Here is a 16,991-nt window from a genome sequence, read left to right on the forward strand (position 1 = left end):
ATATATATATATATATATATATATATATATATATATATATATATATATATATATATATATATATATATATATATATATACTGTATATATATATATATATCATAATCATCATCATCTCCTCCTATGCCTATTGACTCAAAGGGCCTTGGTTACATTTTGCAGATCGTTTCTATCTTGAGCGTTTAAATCATTACTTCTCCACCCATCATCTATTATTTCACACTTAATATTCCTCAGCCATGTAGGCCTTGGTCATCCAATCATTTAGTGGCTTTTGGAGCCCAGTTAAAAGTTTGGTGACCTAATCCCTCTTGGAGAGTGGAAATACCATACCCAAATCTTCTCCATCTTCCCCTTACCACGATCTCATCCACATATGGAATTTGGGTGATCTCTCTTATAGTTTCACTTCTAATCCTGTCCTAACATTTAACTCTTTATATTCATCTGAGGATATTATTCTCAAATCTACAAAATCTGTTGGATATTGTTTCATTGTCATACCACAACTCATTTCCATATAGTAATATCGATCTCACTAAATTGATATATCGCCTGTATTGTCTATGAAATTTTAGGCTATTTGATTTCCCTTTTTTGTTCAATCTTTCATTAGACTTCAATTCTAAAGACTCTTTATTAGAGTTCATAGTTCCTGAATATTTAATTGATTACACCTCATTAATTCTTTCTCTGTTCAATGATATTCCCTCTTTTATTGCATATTCCGTTCTCATCATCCCTGTCTTTCTTCTATTTATCTTCATGTGATATTTCATGCATTCTAGTAAGCAAGCTTTGTAAATACTGTGGTGTTCTGTTAATAAGGACAGCATCATTAGCATACTCATGTTCTGTTAATTTCCTGTTAATAATCCAATCCAATCATTCTCCACCATCCCCATGTTCTATGCATCACAAAATTTATGAGGAGGCTATACAACATAGATGACCAAACATTCCCTTGGAGTACTCCACTGTTCACTGGAAATTCATTGTATAGGACTCCATTAGCATTAACTTTGCGCTTGCCATGCACATGAACAAACTAAATCAAAGTTACATATTTAAGAGGAACTCCATAATAACGCAGGATTCTCCACAAATTTGGCCGTAGTGCACTATCAAAGGCTTTTTCATAGTCCACAAATGGCATAAAAATGGATTAAAATTAAAATTTGGTATGTACAATTTGTACCTTTCCTAAATCCTGCTTATTCATATCTCACCTTTCAGCAATCTTTCTCTCTAGGTTTTTAAGAATGAGTATACTATATATTTTCATGACAACTGACGTACGTGTGGTGCCTCTATAATTAGTGCTGTCAGTCAAATCTCTCTCTTTTTTTTTTTAGCCACATTCTCTCAAATAATTTTGTAAGTATTCTGAGAATCAGTTCATTTTCGGCCAATATCAGCTCAACAGTTATTCCATTGCATCCTGGACTTTTTATCTATTCAGTTTCTTAATGATAGCTTCTACTTCAAACACAGTGAATTAATTCATGGACACATCAAGGTCTCCCTCACCTTCAGGTATATCAGTCATATTATTACCTATCCATGACTTCACTACAGCGTTCCATCCAACGTTGCCTCACTTCATTTTCTGTTGTTATAACAGATCTAAATCTCTTTTTGATGGGTTTATGATTCTCCTTCTTTGTCCCAGTAGAGACTTCATTAATAATTCTATGAGCAGTTCTTACACTATAGCAACTCCCTGAATTCATAGTTTTGTGAGCCTCATCTGTTTTCCTGTCTAATTATTCTCTCAAGTCATGCCTGGCTTTTCTTTTCACTTCATTATCAATACTGGAATGATTAGCATGCTCTACCTTGTAATTTTCATTATTTCCTCGAAATCTTTCAACAATCAATCTCTGCCTTTGTTTCCTTTTTATAGTATCCCAAGTATCATTTAATATTCATGGTTTTCTCCTTTTAACTGCATGACCCAAAACTTCACTATCAACTGATTGATGAATATTTTTAATATCACACCATTCTTCATTAATTCTGGTATTCGTCTCCTTCTTTGTGGTCACTTTTTAGAAGCTTAATGGTATCAAACCTAGGTATTCTATCTATATTCTTCTTGGATGCTTTCAGTTTTAATTTTAATGTGGCAATGAGGAACTGGTGATCACTACAAATATGTGCACTTCTATAGCTTCTTACCTTTGTGAGAATCCTCCTTCTCGCTTTATTAATGTCTATGTGGCTGTCCTTGTTCTGGAAAAAAGAGTACCCTCAAGAAGAAGATTGTTGAACAAAAAATTTTTTTGATTGTGCCTCATTTTCATTTGAAACTTCGCAAAAACCCGCAACACCCCCATCACATTCTATATAGTTTGATTATTCCAACTTTAGCATTCAAGTCCCCAAATAAAAATTTTCATATATGTCTCTAGGATCTCATCTATTACACTCTGCAGGTCTTCATAATATTTATCTTTCTTTTCTTCTTGGTATTCATTTGTTGGTGCATAGCAAATTGTATTAGTCAAATTGCACTGCTTTGATTTAAATTTTGCAAGTAGCAATATTCTATTTACAATCCTTCATTCAATCAATGCTTTTTGGCTCTTAGTGCCATCATCATTTGTTCTATCTGAGGATGTATATATATATATATATATATATATATATATATATATATATATATATATATATATATATATATATATATACATTGCCTTGGTCTAAGGTCTCCTTACAAATCCCCTTCCAACGTGTACCAGTTCAGGCCAAGATATTCAAACTATATTTTATAGATTCATTCACCACTTCCCGTAACTTCCTAATCTGATTCATGGTTCTAACTTTCCAATTATCAATTATTCTCAAATCTACAAAATCTGTTGGATATTGTTTCATTGTCATACCACAACTCATTTCCATATAGTAATATCGATCTCACTAAATTGATATATCGCCTGTATTGTCTATGAAATTTTAGGCTATTTGATTTCCCTTTTTTGTTCAATCTTTCATTAGACTTTAATTCTAAAGACACTTTATTAGAGTTCATAGTTTCTTCAGTATTTATAAACCCGGAAATTCTTAGCACCCCAATACTCCCGGGGCTGGTGGGTATTCTTTTATTTTCGCTTTCCATAGACTGACTAAATCCGTAATGGATCCATTGGCTAAATTCATCCAAGGATAGCCATTTTCTTGTGCTGTACAGTGCCTATCTAACTAAGGCAATTGAGCCCTGCCGTTCCATACTAATTCCAGTACGATCATATGCCAGGCATCAGGAGTGAAAGCTGAAAAGACATCTTGTCTATTACCTTAGACCCTATCCATCACCCTGCTGCCAGTGACTTCATCGAGATTTAGGGGTGCATTTCCTCCACACCCAAAGTTCTTGTTACTCCACCAAGTTGCTCATCCGTTTATATAACCGTTGGCAAACATGGATTACTAAAATATACCACCTAGCACGATATATATATATATATATATATATATATATATATATATATATATATATATATATATATATATATATATATATATATATATATATATATATATATACGCACACATCATCCTCATCATTACCATTACTAGTTAACTGCGGAACGAAGCCATCTTATATATTCTTCTATTTGCATCCGACTATGGTTTTTCTATGCCCATCTACACCAACAAACTTTCCTAACTCGTCATTCATTCGTCTTCTCTTCCCTTCAATACTTCTTTGGCAACACTTAGGCACCCATGCTCCTATTTCTAATGGTCCTCTATTATCTGCCATTTTCATTATTTGTCCTGCTCATGGTTATTTCTTTTTCTTACATTTTGTTAAAATCGTGCCATACTGTTATTTGCATCATTATTCTATCCCTAACAGTTTGAGTTATAACTAACTTATATTCTAAAGTTTTATTATTATTATTATTATTATTATTATTATTATTATTATTATTATTATTATTATTATTGCTCTCTAAGCTGCAACCCCAATTGGAAAAGCAGGATGCCATAAGCCCAGCGGCTCCAACAGGGAAAATAGCCCAGTTAGGAGAGAAAAAGTAGGAAATAAACTAAAATAGATGTTCAGGAATAACATTAAAATAAATACTTTATACATAAAATATAAACTCTTCAAAATAACAAGAGGAAGAGAAATAGTATAGAATAGCATGGCCGAGTGTACCCTCAAGCAAGAGAACTCTACCTCAAGACAGTGGCAGATCAAGGGAGAGAGTCTATGGCACTACCGAAGACTAGAGAACAATGGCTTGATTTTGGATTGTCCTTCTAGAAGAGCTGTTTACCATAGCATAAGAGTTTATTTTACTTTCACCAAGAGGAAAGTAATTAACCCTTTGAGAGGATAGAAGTTTCTGATGCACGAAATAATACTGGTACGACCATCTGACTAAATAATTCTTTTTCAGAGAAAGTGACATTTCACTTTTTATAATCTTATTTTGTTTGGTGAAAGCTCTCCAAACTATGATTATTCTTTTTTTAATTTCTCTCTCGTGACCTTGGGAAACAGTTACTGTGTGTCCGTAGTACATATATTCATTAACAATCTCTATAGGTTCGTCCATATCTCTTATTTGATATCTGCATTTTCATTGAACATTATCGTAGTTTTATTCATGTTCCTTTTCAGTCCTATATTTCTACTTTCTCTATTCAGGTCTCTTGCAGTTCATCCTATGATTCACTAAACAGAACCATGTTGTTAATATATTCCCCATTAGTATCAACATTTATATTAGGAACCTCTTTTGGGCATATTGTGAATGATTTAGCAAGTATTGGATCTCCCTGTGTAGTTCCTTTCTCAACGGGAATTTTATCACTATCGTTTATGTAGTTATAGGATTACTGTGCTTCCTATACAGATATTTTCAAATATTCTAACAGGCGATTCATTTATTCCTTGTTTTTAAATGGCTTTCATTAATGCTGAATTTTTGACAAAATCAACAGCTTTCTCATAGTCTATAAAGGCCTTACATAGTAATTTGCCATACTCCGTAATTTGTTTCCATTAGCTGGTTAATATGGATATGGTCAGTTGTTGAATATAATCTTCTAAAGCCTACCTGCTTTCTTGGTTAATTAAGTTAAGCTGCCTTTCTATTTGGCCTAATATGATCTGCATAGATATTTTATGTATTCCTGAGAGTAAATATTTGTGGGCTATAATCTTCCAGGTCTCTTTTTTAGTTTATTTTTGTATATTAGTATAATGATAAATTTTTTCCAATCTGTAGGTATACAGCATTCTTGTAGACACTTAGTATAAAGGTTTACTACTATGAAATCTCCTCCATCAATTATTAAATCAATTGGTAAGTTGTCTTCTGTGACTTTGCCCCTCTTGTTTCTTACTTCTCATACTGTTACTTCTGGTAGTGGCTCAGGTGTTTCATTATTTCTATTGTCTAAGTTATATCTGATATAATCTTTGTGTACTATTGTATAAAAATCCTCTGCAATTTTCATCAACCCATCTCTATTGTTGATAATATTTATATTTTCATACTTGAAAAAATAATGTGTGAAATCACTGATGTTGCATATACCTTTTGTTGTAATATGAAATGGTTGGATTTATTACCACAATTAGAGTCGCTATAATAGGTTAAGGCCGCATTTAAGGTTGCAACTAAAAAAGGTTGGGAAACACTAATCTGGTTTGTGGTGAAAACTTTCACTTTTCGGAAAGAAATACCACATTCAATTACGTTGTTTCGATCATGTTTCCTCTTACAACAAATATGATTTGGTCATCTTCTGTTCACACAAACTCTGTCGTCTGAAGGAAATTGCCAGTATGATCTAATATTTTGTAATTGACGCAAAATCTCTCTCTCTCTCTCTCTCTCTCTCTCTCTCTCTCTCTCTCTCTCTCTCTCTCTCTCTCTCTCTCCTGTTTTTCACTTTTAAACTTAAGACCCGAACATTTCATAGTTCACTTATTTTTCCAGCTCAATGTGATGCTTGGGATACCAGTTAAAAAGTTCCAGAAACCCTTGCTTCAAGAAAAAATGTTATGGAAGCCATGGCTCGAATGTAATTAAATTCTAGCCATTGGCTCGAAGATGAAAATTATCCAAAGGTACCACTCGGTGATTTTATACGCGTTATTGGTGGTAACAAATACTTAAGATATCTTTAGATTTCTGATAACTTTGATGTAAAATAGTAGGTGGAGAGCCTGAAATGTTGTGCTTATTTGGTACTATAAGCAAAATCTTACAAGTGATGTTGCCTCTGGGCAAAGACCTCAGTGTAGTGATTCCATGCAAACTAGCACTTCAATGGGGGAGCATAAGCTTGTGAAACACCCATACCAGGCATTTAAGGGCAGCGATTTCCTAATAAATGAATGTAACATAATAAATCCACAGTGATTGGTATACCACACTAATCCTCTTCATTATTTCTTTTGTGTCCCTTTGTTGTTTCTATACGCTTTATTTATTTATTTAAAGATGACACCAATGTTTTCTGGATGGTTGATGAGTGGGTATAGTGAGTCTATGTATTCCGAGCTGTATATATTTCCTGGTAGATTTCACGTTAATAATGCTTCAAATTTTCAGTTACTTCATTTTCTAATTTCCATAGTTTGTTATATACACTTCATTTAATCAGAACTACATTGTAGTGATAAATGATACTCCTAATTGATAGTCCAAGCCCTTGGGCTATACCTGAAATTTTATAATCCACTAACCATTGATTATACTGAATTAGACTGAAATTTAAGGAAATAAGGATGAATAATGTACAAGGATATGGTGTTGCTTATTTAAGATTAAGCCAGCCTTTTGTGTCGTCGTTCAATAGTTTACAATTATTTATTATTGAGGGTCTTGCACTTGAGCAGACCATAAATGAAGACCTTTAAATAAATATAAAGAAAATCAAATTTCTGCAAGAGCGAAGCTTAAGTGGAAACAAAAGATTACATTCCCAAAGTAACTTTAATTATTTGTCAGCATCATCATCTAAGTGTATGTCTTTTATATCCTGGTCATCGCTGTCTTGGATGCCACTGATAGACCATTCTCGCATGGTAGCTGATAGCTACTAACAGAAAGGAGAGGTGAATGTAACTTACTATATTTAACATGGTAAAGCGCTTATATACAAACAGTTTTGTATTAATGGCACAACAATTAAAAAAATGAGAACCATGTGATGGCAAGGTATTTCTATTATCAGCGCAGGAGACCACGAGAGATAAAAAAAAAAAAATAGATAACATTGCAGTATATGAGCATGTATGAAACAATTACGTTACAGTGGTGGTGAAACTTGGCCAAACCCCAGACATGAATTGACAAACACACACACACACACACACACACATATATATATATATATATATATATATATATATATATATATATATATATATATATATATATATATATATATATAGAAATCGATTGCTAAAAACAGAAGTCCAGTAGCATTTGAGGTTTATAGCCCAGTTCCAGTGTTCTTCATAATGAATTCTTGAGATGTATTCCAGTTTTGATTTGTTTTGTTTAAATGAGGTTTAAGAAGATTATGACTAGAATGAGGTTAATATCCAGGAAGCCTGAGACTACTTGTAAGTCAGGATGACGGGAACGTTACCTTGCCTTACAGTGTGAAGGAAAATTAATAAGTAATTATACCATTCACGGCTTTGGTGGTTAATTGTTGATTTTAGTGTTAAGTCCTATTATAATATCCGTTGGGGCTTTCCAAAAAATAGTCAAGTAACAAATCAAAATATATATTCATTGGAAATACAAATCTAAATATTCTCTCAGTTTTGCACCGAAGAAAATTATTAAAGAAGAAAGATATGGAAATCATATATTTTGAAAATAGTAATGCTATAAACGGCTGCATAAATAGATTGAAAACTAACCGATAACAATACAAAATATTATTTGGTATTCATAATCACTGTCTGAGCTTAGGTGATAAAAAATCGAACTCATTCATTGAAAAAAAAAAATAGAAATATTCCCTCTCCCAAAAATTCTAGTCTTAGTGGGGAAATGAGCGGAAAGAATTTAATGTTTATGTATATGACGACCAGGATTATTCTCCTTTAATAAATGTATCTTCATTATGAGTAGGAGTTTCACCATTATCAATGGATGATATAGATAGCCTATGGCCAAATAAACTAAGGCATTGTCATCTGGTAAAAACAGTTAAGGTTTTGAGATTGTATCATTACAATCTTTATAAAATACCAGTAATTCATATGTGGCAGCTTAGTGGTTTGTTTTCAACTAAGTCATTGTTGGAAATTTAGGAGGGAAACATAAACGTTCATCATCATAACTATTGAGGCAAGAATAAAAAAGAAAATATATATGGTGCTTCAGAAAATGGATGAGGGTTGAACCCCTTTTCGGGAGGAAATGTCCCTTGAATAGCAGAAGAGCCCTTTTATCTCGAGACTAACGGCAGTCTCATATATCACATCAGCCATGTGATCAAGGGCTGTGTGTGGTTGGGGTAAGTGGCGCTACTTGGCCAGCTGTCTTTGTACCCGTGATGAGGAGCAATTACTGGATGATTTTGGTTACTGTGAAAAAAAAAGATATAAATCCACAAAAAATTTATGTATAGCCTCAGTTATTGTATTTTATTTTAAGTGAAGGATATAAAAGACTATCACGGTATGAAGCAAACGAGGAACGCTTGCAAAATTATGTACTAGCGATACAAGAGTAAAAATAATGATGCTGATGAATGGAAAAGCTGCATAATTTTATGCGGTCATGATACATTTTATTGCAATAGTGGTATGATAAGATTGTTCCTGGGTTTGGGAACGGTTCCAAATGATTGATAAAAGAGAAGGATTATTTCATTTCCACAATTTTAAAGATCATAAAAGCAACTGCAAAAATTGTAGATATATAGTAATGAATAGTATTTAGGGGAATGATTTTGATTAAGACTTTAAGACAGAAGGCAGAATGGCTGACTGACAAAACATGAGAACGGGTTTTAGCAAGGAAGAGAGTATTAGGAATTGTTGTTTGTCATGAGACAGTATGTGTGATATGCTTATTTAAAAGAGAAACCTTTTTAAGGTAGGTATAAACCCCGTGAAAAAAATGTATGGCAGTGAGGGGAATCTGTTCAGAGTAATAAAAAGATTTCTACAAAAATCTAAGCATATATTAGAATATGCAGATGGAAAAGTGACTGGTGTGATCTTACAGCGAATCTCCGAGGAGGATTGATCAGTCTCCGTTCTTATATTGTGTCTTTGCGGTTTGAGTGGTTGAAATACTGAATAAAGGTCATTCTGTGTAGGTGTAAAATTAGAATAAGATAATCGTGTTAGATTAAATTAATTTGTAGGGAAAGTGTTGATTGAACAAGTTATGCGAAACTATTGAAACCATATGTAACATGATGAATTGCAAAGCAAGAATACGTATTAGTAATGCTTTTGTATGCATAGGTTTACCGATTAAAAGGCGAAATAAATTTTCATGTAGATGATTGAAGAATAAAATCGATTCTTGAGCATAGATATTTAGATGAAATGAAAATTATGTCACTAGTAGAAGAGGGCTGCAAAACGTATAAAGAATGTAAGAGAGAATAAGTACAAGATGACATAGGAGAAGAATGTTCCATCAATAGGAAAAGGAAATTCCATCCAATACGATTTTAGCAGTTTAAATGGAGAAGAAAGATACTGATAACTAGAAAAGAAAACAAAGATACGGGCATATGAAATGGATAATATAAGTGGATTCCGTCATATTGTGAAATCGGACGATGATATTTGGATGAAAAAGTATATTGTAATTCTGGGTTACTGTGAAGACGGGGAAGAGTCAAAAGTTTTGTATAAATGAGGTTTAACAAGATTACGACTTGAATGAGGTTGATATCCAGGAAGCCTGAGAAAACTTGTAAGTCAGGATGAAGGGAACGTTATCTTTCGTTACAGTATAAAGGAAAATGAATAAGTAATTTCACCATTCAGCAGATAACGTTTAAAAGAGGTAGGGTATCATCATTGCCTTTGGTGAAGTCATTCTTTGCTTTGATGATAAGTGGAATTATAAGGCATTTTATTTTTCATAAGAAAATAGATATAGACTGTTATTACTAGCTCATGTTTGGAGCTAGGACCCAAACTTGATTTTAGCAAATAATTTTCCCAATCAATATAATTAGAACACGTATACATTCAAAAGAAAAGGTCAAATTACTATTAGCGAAAATAACGCTTTCAAAGTGATTTGAGCACAATGCTTTGACACACTATCATGCATCCGGGGTTGCTCTGTCTAAGGGAAAATGTATAATGTTTCTCTGATAAATGATTTGAGAGGACTGTAAACCTAAAATTACAGCAGGTTACTAATATGATTTTTGATAAAAAAAGATAAAACAAACATGCTAATTAAGAAAGAAAAAATCTATTTCGATTAATGAAAAGGCATCCTCTCCGCTATGAAATATAAGTAAAAATGTATAAAAAAGGGCACATGATTTAGAGCGAGTCCTTTCATTATATTAAATAATTTTCCAATGGGCCTCAATATTTTATCAAGATCGGGCATTCACTCAGCTTTACAAAGAATGTTGATGGGTGATAGAGCATCAGCCATTACAAAAATGGATATTAACACACGCACACACACACACGTATATATATATATATATATATATATATATATATATATATATATATATATATATATATATATATATATATATTTGTTTGTGTGTGTTTGTTTGTGTGTGTTTGTGTATGTGTGTGTATTTGTGTTTCCTTAGGGTACGAGACCGGAATTAGATGAAGGATGAACATAGGAAGGAGAGCTTTTGGGAAACACATGATAATGAAAAATGAAATGTAACTTTTTCTTTAAAGAAATATATTTAATCAGATGGTCCCACCAATAAGAATATATGCATCAGAAACTTGGAGCCTTACTAATGGCTTAGACCATAAGGGGGTTACAATTCAGATAGCTATGGAAAGATAATTTATGGGAACAGTAAAACACTAAGAGACAGAACCAGAGCAACATGGACACGAGAGAAAGCTAAAGTAGAGGATATTTCAATAACGTGTTACAAAAAGAAAAGGATATGGGTAGGCCATTGTACCAACCGTGTGTCACACGATTGTACATAGTTCATTTTGTGTATATATTATGCTTGTGTCTTCGCTCTCCCCTCGCACTAAAAAGAACCTGAAAAAACATGTCTGTTTTTCTCATCGGTAATGGTGTCGATTTTTGAACAGGAAAATTCCTGTTGACTTGAGCTTTTATATATAAAGGAGTGTGTTCTATAATAAACTCACTCAGTTGCTTTCAACCTGCCTTTGAATCACAACCTTCTCTCGGCCCGTCACATTGGTGAACCTGGAGTGACTTGCTCCTCCCGCCTTCCCCCCCCCCCCCTTCCCCCACACGCCACTCATCGTTACTATGACGCCCTCAAAACATATCTTCTGCAGCAGTACTCGCCGTTGCTAGCCGCCAAAATAGCAAGGCTTTCTCAGCTCTCTCAACAACCGTTGGGGGACCAAAGGATTTCGCTTGCCCTCAGGGAAATGACCAGTATCACTCGCCTGCAACCTGCCGCAGACGGCTCTCCTCGTGATGTGAGCCTACTTCGTGCCCTTTGGGTAAGCCGTTTACCCAAACCTGTACACGCTGCCATACCCGATGTCGATAGTTTACCCATAAAGGACTTGATGACCAAAGCCGATGCCCTTATAGGCAGCCACTTTGTGACCTTCAAAACCTCCATCAATTCCTCCACTCGTGATGAAGAGGACACCTATTCAACTTCAACCAAAGCTGACGTGAACACACACGCCTATGAATGCCGTAGTACACACATGCCTATGAATGCCGTAGGACACACACGCCTACCCCGTGACGAGCCGGAGCGGCAAAAAAGCCACCCATCATCCACAACTCTCTCGAGCCTCAACCAACGACTTTTACAGCCACTTACTGCCGCTAATCGGCGCATTTTTTGCTACTACCGCTCCAGATTCAGGGCGCCCTATTTAACATGTACAGTATGTCATTTTTAGGGGGGGAGCCATGTACCAACCGTGTGTCACACGATCGTACATAGTTCATTTTGTGTATATATCATGCTTGTACCTTCGCTCTCCCCTCGCACTAAAAAGAACCTTAAAAAACATGTCTGTTTTTTTCATCGATAACGGTGTCGATTTTTGAACAGGAAAATTCCTGTTGACTTGAGCTTTTGTATATAAAGGGGAGTGTTCTATAATAAACTCACTCAGTTGCTTTCAACCTGCCTGTAAGTCACAGCCTTCTCTCGGCCCGTCACACCATATAATGTGAATGACAGATAATAGATGGATATTAGAATTAACGACGTGGATCCCAAGAGATTGCAAAAGAGGCAGGGGAAGGAAAAGAATATGATGGATTGACGAAATAAGAAATTTTGCTGCGGGTGTGGAATGTCATAAAAAGAAGGATGCAAGTGGAAATAATGCAGTGCAATCAATGAAATATTTAGGAACTATGATGTATAATACGGGGTCTTAAGAAAAGGAGTTTATTGAAAGGTTAAAAAAGAACAAATCATATAATGGATAGATTAATAAAATGAGTAAATCAAACCGTCTAAAATTACATTTAAAGATCTGGTTATATACCAGTTTAGTTATATCGGTGTTTTAATTTGGATATGATTTATGATATGGCAATGAAACAAGATCTAGCAGATTTTTAAAATTTGAAAACAAAGACATCAGAAGAGTATTGAGATTTGAATGGCAGGACAAAATTAGAAATGAATCTCTAAGAGAAATCCCTCGAGTGCCATGAGGAGATATCATGGAGAAGGGTAGATGGAGATAGTAAGTGCATGCTCCTCGCACTCCCCAAGTGAGTTAGTTCACCAAACGTTTAATTGGGTTCTGGAAGAGTTGCAAGAGTTGGAATTCCAAGGCCTACATGGCTGAGGATTCTCAGCAATATATGAAATGTGTACAAAGATCATATTAGGTCCAATAGAAAGATAGCTAGACTTTAATCAACCAAGAAAGCAGACAGACTTTAGAAGCAGGCATTCAGTAACTGACCATATCCATGTTATCAACCAGCTATGGGTAAAATCAACAGATTATGAAAAAACCACTATGTATGGCATTTATATTCTAGGAGAAAGATTTTAATTCTATCAACACTTCAGCAGTAAAGAAAGCCTTTCAAAGACAAGGAATAGAGGAATCCTATGTTATAACGATGTCTATAAAGGAAGTACAGCAATCCTAAAACTACAGAGAGTGAGAAATTTCTGCTATTTATTATATACCCAAGGACACAAGATTTCCATTGAAAGAATTCATCCGGTTTTGGTGTTGCTAATCTATCTATGTTAACGCTAGGCATTTCAGTTTCTGAATTCCTCACAGAATCACAAGGCTTATCTTATATTTTATTTACTATCTGATTCTTCAAGTTTCTTGCTATTGTATAAGTTGGTAAACTATTATGACTGCCCGGATGGAGAATGGGGGAAATAATTGACTTGAGAATCGAAAAGGGGAAATTCATCATGGAAAAGTTTTATAAGTCAATTGTTAGTGAAAATATGAACGCTTTGAAATTTGTTTTCATTTATTTTTTATTTTTCATATGTTGAAGAACGCCAGGCTTTGTTCAAGTAATTTCCCTATACGCTGAAGAATTAAAATAATTGGAATATCTTATATTTGTCAAAAGATAGTAATTCATATTACAATAAAAAAAATTTTTATTATACTTTTTAAATTGCGAATCATTTCAAAGATATTCTCGTTTATCTAATTTTATTATAATATTTTATAATTCACGGAATGTAGAGAAGCCAAACGTCGATAAAGAAGGTAATGCTAAACATTTTATGATTTTTCTTGAATCCAGATAAAAACTTTTGATGCAGCAAAATGTGAAAATTTTTAATTATTTAAATCATACTCTTCTCTCCTAAGGGCTATTATTATTATCATTATTACTATTACTATTATTATTATTATTATTATTATTATTATTATTACTATTATTATTATTATTATTATTATTATTATTATTATTATTATTATTATTATTATTATTATTATTATTATGCTACAGTGCTATAGCCCAACTAGGAAGATCATTCAACAACCTGGTCACAGCTGGAATAAGACTCCTAGAATACTGTGTAGATTTATGTACAGGATAGTACAGCTGGAAAGATCTGGATGCAATGGATAGTCAGAATTATATATATAAAAATATACAGACTTATGCAATATGCAGAAATAACTAACTAAACGACAATGCGAGAGATCAATATCCATATCACGAATAGGAAAAAAAATACAGATCACAAATTTTGTGCAACAAATTAAGATGCGATTCATCACCTTAAGACCAGACCGGAGAACATTCCTCGAAACAAGATAGAATGAAGGAAAAAAATCAGGATACATTGATCACTGAAAATCTGAAAAGATTTTCTAAATACCCCAATTTTCTATTCAGTTATAAAAGAAAGAAAACGATTTTTTTCTGAAAAGTAAATTTTGCAATCAGGAATCACACCTAAAATATAAAGGATTCATAAAGTTAAAAAAATATTATTATTGCTGAGATTTGGATGTTGAGGAACCGCTGTCCTCAAACTACTTATAATCATACTTTGAGTTTTGTTTCGATTGAACTTCATGCCCCATACTTTTTGCTATGCACTAATTTTAGCCATTAAGGGATTCAACAACCATAGGATTACATTCAGTTGATGGAATTGAGGTAAAACGTTTTGCATCATGTATATATGCAACGAGCTTGTTTTCTAGGCCAAATCACATATCAAGTGAATAAAGTGTGAAAAGTATTGGAGTCGTAACACTACCCTGAGCAACACCAGACGTCATATTTCTAACTCACTAAGATGCCCATCAACAACTTGCTTTGCAAGTTATTACTAAGATAAACTATGCAGGAAGTCATAGCACAGAGACTGTATTTATTGCCCAAGAATAATGATATTTTAGGATCATATTGCAATGATCAACATTTAATAGCGTAGAAAATAAACCGCAAAATATCTACTCATTTTACCACTAAAAAGGACTTTAACTTTTCATATTACATATGTGCCTATATCATTTACTCTTAAAACTTTTTTGCTGTCGAAAATTTGAATTAGCATAATTACCCAGATGAGTACATAGACAAGATATCGAACATTGTTGATAAACGATATGATAAAGAAAAAAATCTTTAGAAATTCATATTTGATAAAAAATGAAAAGGCATTTTAAGACTAGAACATAAAAGTAAGTGTTCGGTGCACATTCGATTTTATCAAATGGAAAAAAAAAATCAACTTCACACACTGTCTGACGAATTGCGGCACAACAATTCATATAGATTATTACGGGAGAGAGAAAAAAAGATCTTTAAAGGTCCTCCTTTACTTTTAACGTGGAGATTTCAATTCCTTTTTCTACGGAACTTACATAAAGCTAAGCTATTGCCATTCAGGATCTATTCGACCATTCCACATTGAGTTTTCATGTAAATGGTATAATCTCAGATTTATGTAATTACCCCCCACCCCCCCAAAAAAAAAAAAATCTGTATCCAATTCTTCGTACTCGTGAGATTCCTGCCCAATACCTTCTAGCTTATTCCTTTTGCTTTTACTTTTTTTTTTTCAACATAGTCCTATTTACTTTCTTTTGTCTTTTTTTCGCTGTAGGTACTAATTTTTTATTCAAGCCGATGAAAATAATACTTTGAATTCTATTTTATTGTAAATATTAGACTTTATATATCATTAAACACTTTCTTTACTAAAGTATTACCATGTCTTCTACTTTTGACTTCTTGTCTTTTCATGTTATTTGGCTGTGTCATTTAAGAATTCTAGATTTTTCATTGCATAGTCTATTCAGTAATATTCTTTTTTTTCCTTTTTTTTTAATATTTCCGCATAAACTTGTTATTTTCATATTTTCTGTCATTTATAGTATAACTTTTTATTTGTGGAAATCTTTTAAGTTATTAACACCTACCATTTTTATGATAATTATCCTGATAGAATAAGTAGCTGAAACCAATTACTTCCCCTACTTGAATCTGCCGTTTTCTGGTAATTGAGGCTCCAGAATAAAACAGAAAAAAACATCCTCCTTATCAAAAATACATACGTTATCAAAAATAGCACAAGTACATGGAATAATAATTTGTTTACTTCTCTATTATAGTAACTAACAGCTACCTCGCACCATCGGTGAATGGGCGGGTTGGCATCGTCAAACAGTAGACCACGCAGTGAGGTGGAAGGCAGGAGGGAGCTGTTTACTCCGGGGTCACCAATTGGGCGAGGTATCTGTTAGATACTAACAGAGAGGCAAGGTGAATGCAAGTAAGGTTTAAATAACATGACAACGAGGGTATATACAGACACTTGAGAGCAATAACCACGCAAAAACAGATTTGAACAGGTTTCTATTATCTGTGAGGGGGTGAGAGAGATAAAAAAATAGTAACGTTACAGTGAACGAGCGTTTATGAAACACATGTAGTACAGTATGCTTGCTCTCTCTCTCTCTCTCTCTCTCTCTCTCTCTCTCTCTCTCTCTCTCTCTATATATATATATATATATATATATATATATATATATATATATATATATATATATATATATATATATATATATATATATATATAATTTTGCAAGTTCACGGCAAAGTGAGTATCCTTTAAAGTATGAATAATTGTAATTAAACTGGGTTATCCACGTGGATATGCATGACACACTCGCTGCAGGAAAACTTGGGGTTTACCTCAAGATGACACTTCCGTCGGGATGACAATCTTTGCAATCGCAGCTATTCAAATGAAAGAGTCGTCTTCTCATGTTCCCAATATCGCTATATGGGTAAACTTTATATGTTTGTGCCGTAAGTCGATGTGACTCAACAC

This window comes from Palaemon carinicauda, chromosome 9, assembly GCF_036898095.1.
Source record: "Palaemon carinicauda isolate YSFRI2023 chromosome 9, ASM3689809v2, whole genome shotgun sequence".
Classification (NCBI taxonomy): domain Eukaryota; kingdom Metazoa; phylum Arthropoda; class Malacostraca; order Decapoda; family Palaemonidae; genus Palaemon; species Palaemon carinicauda.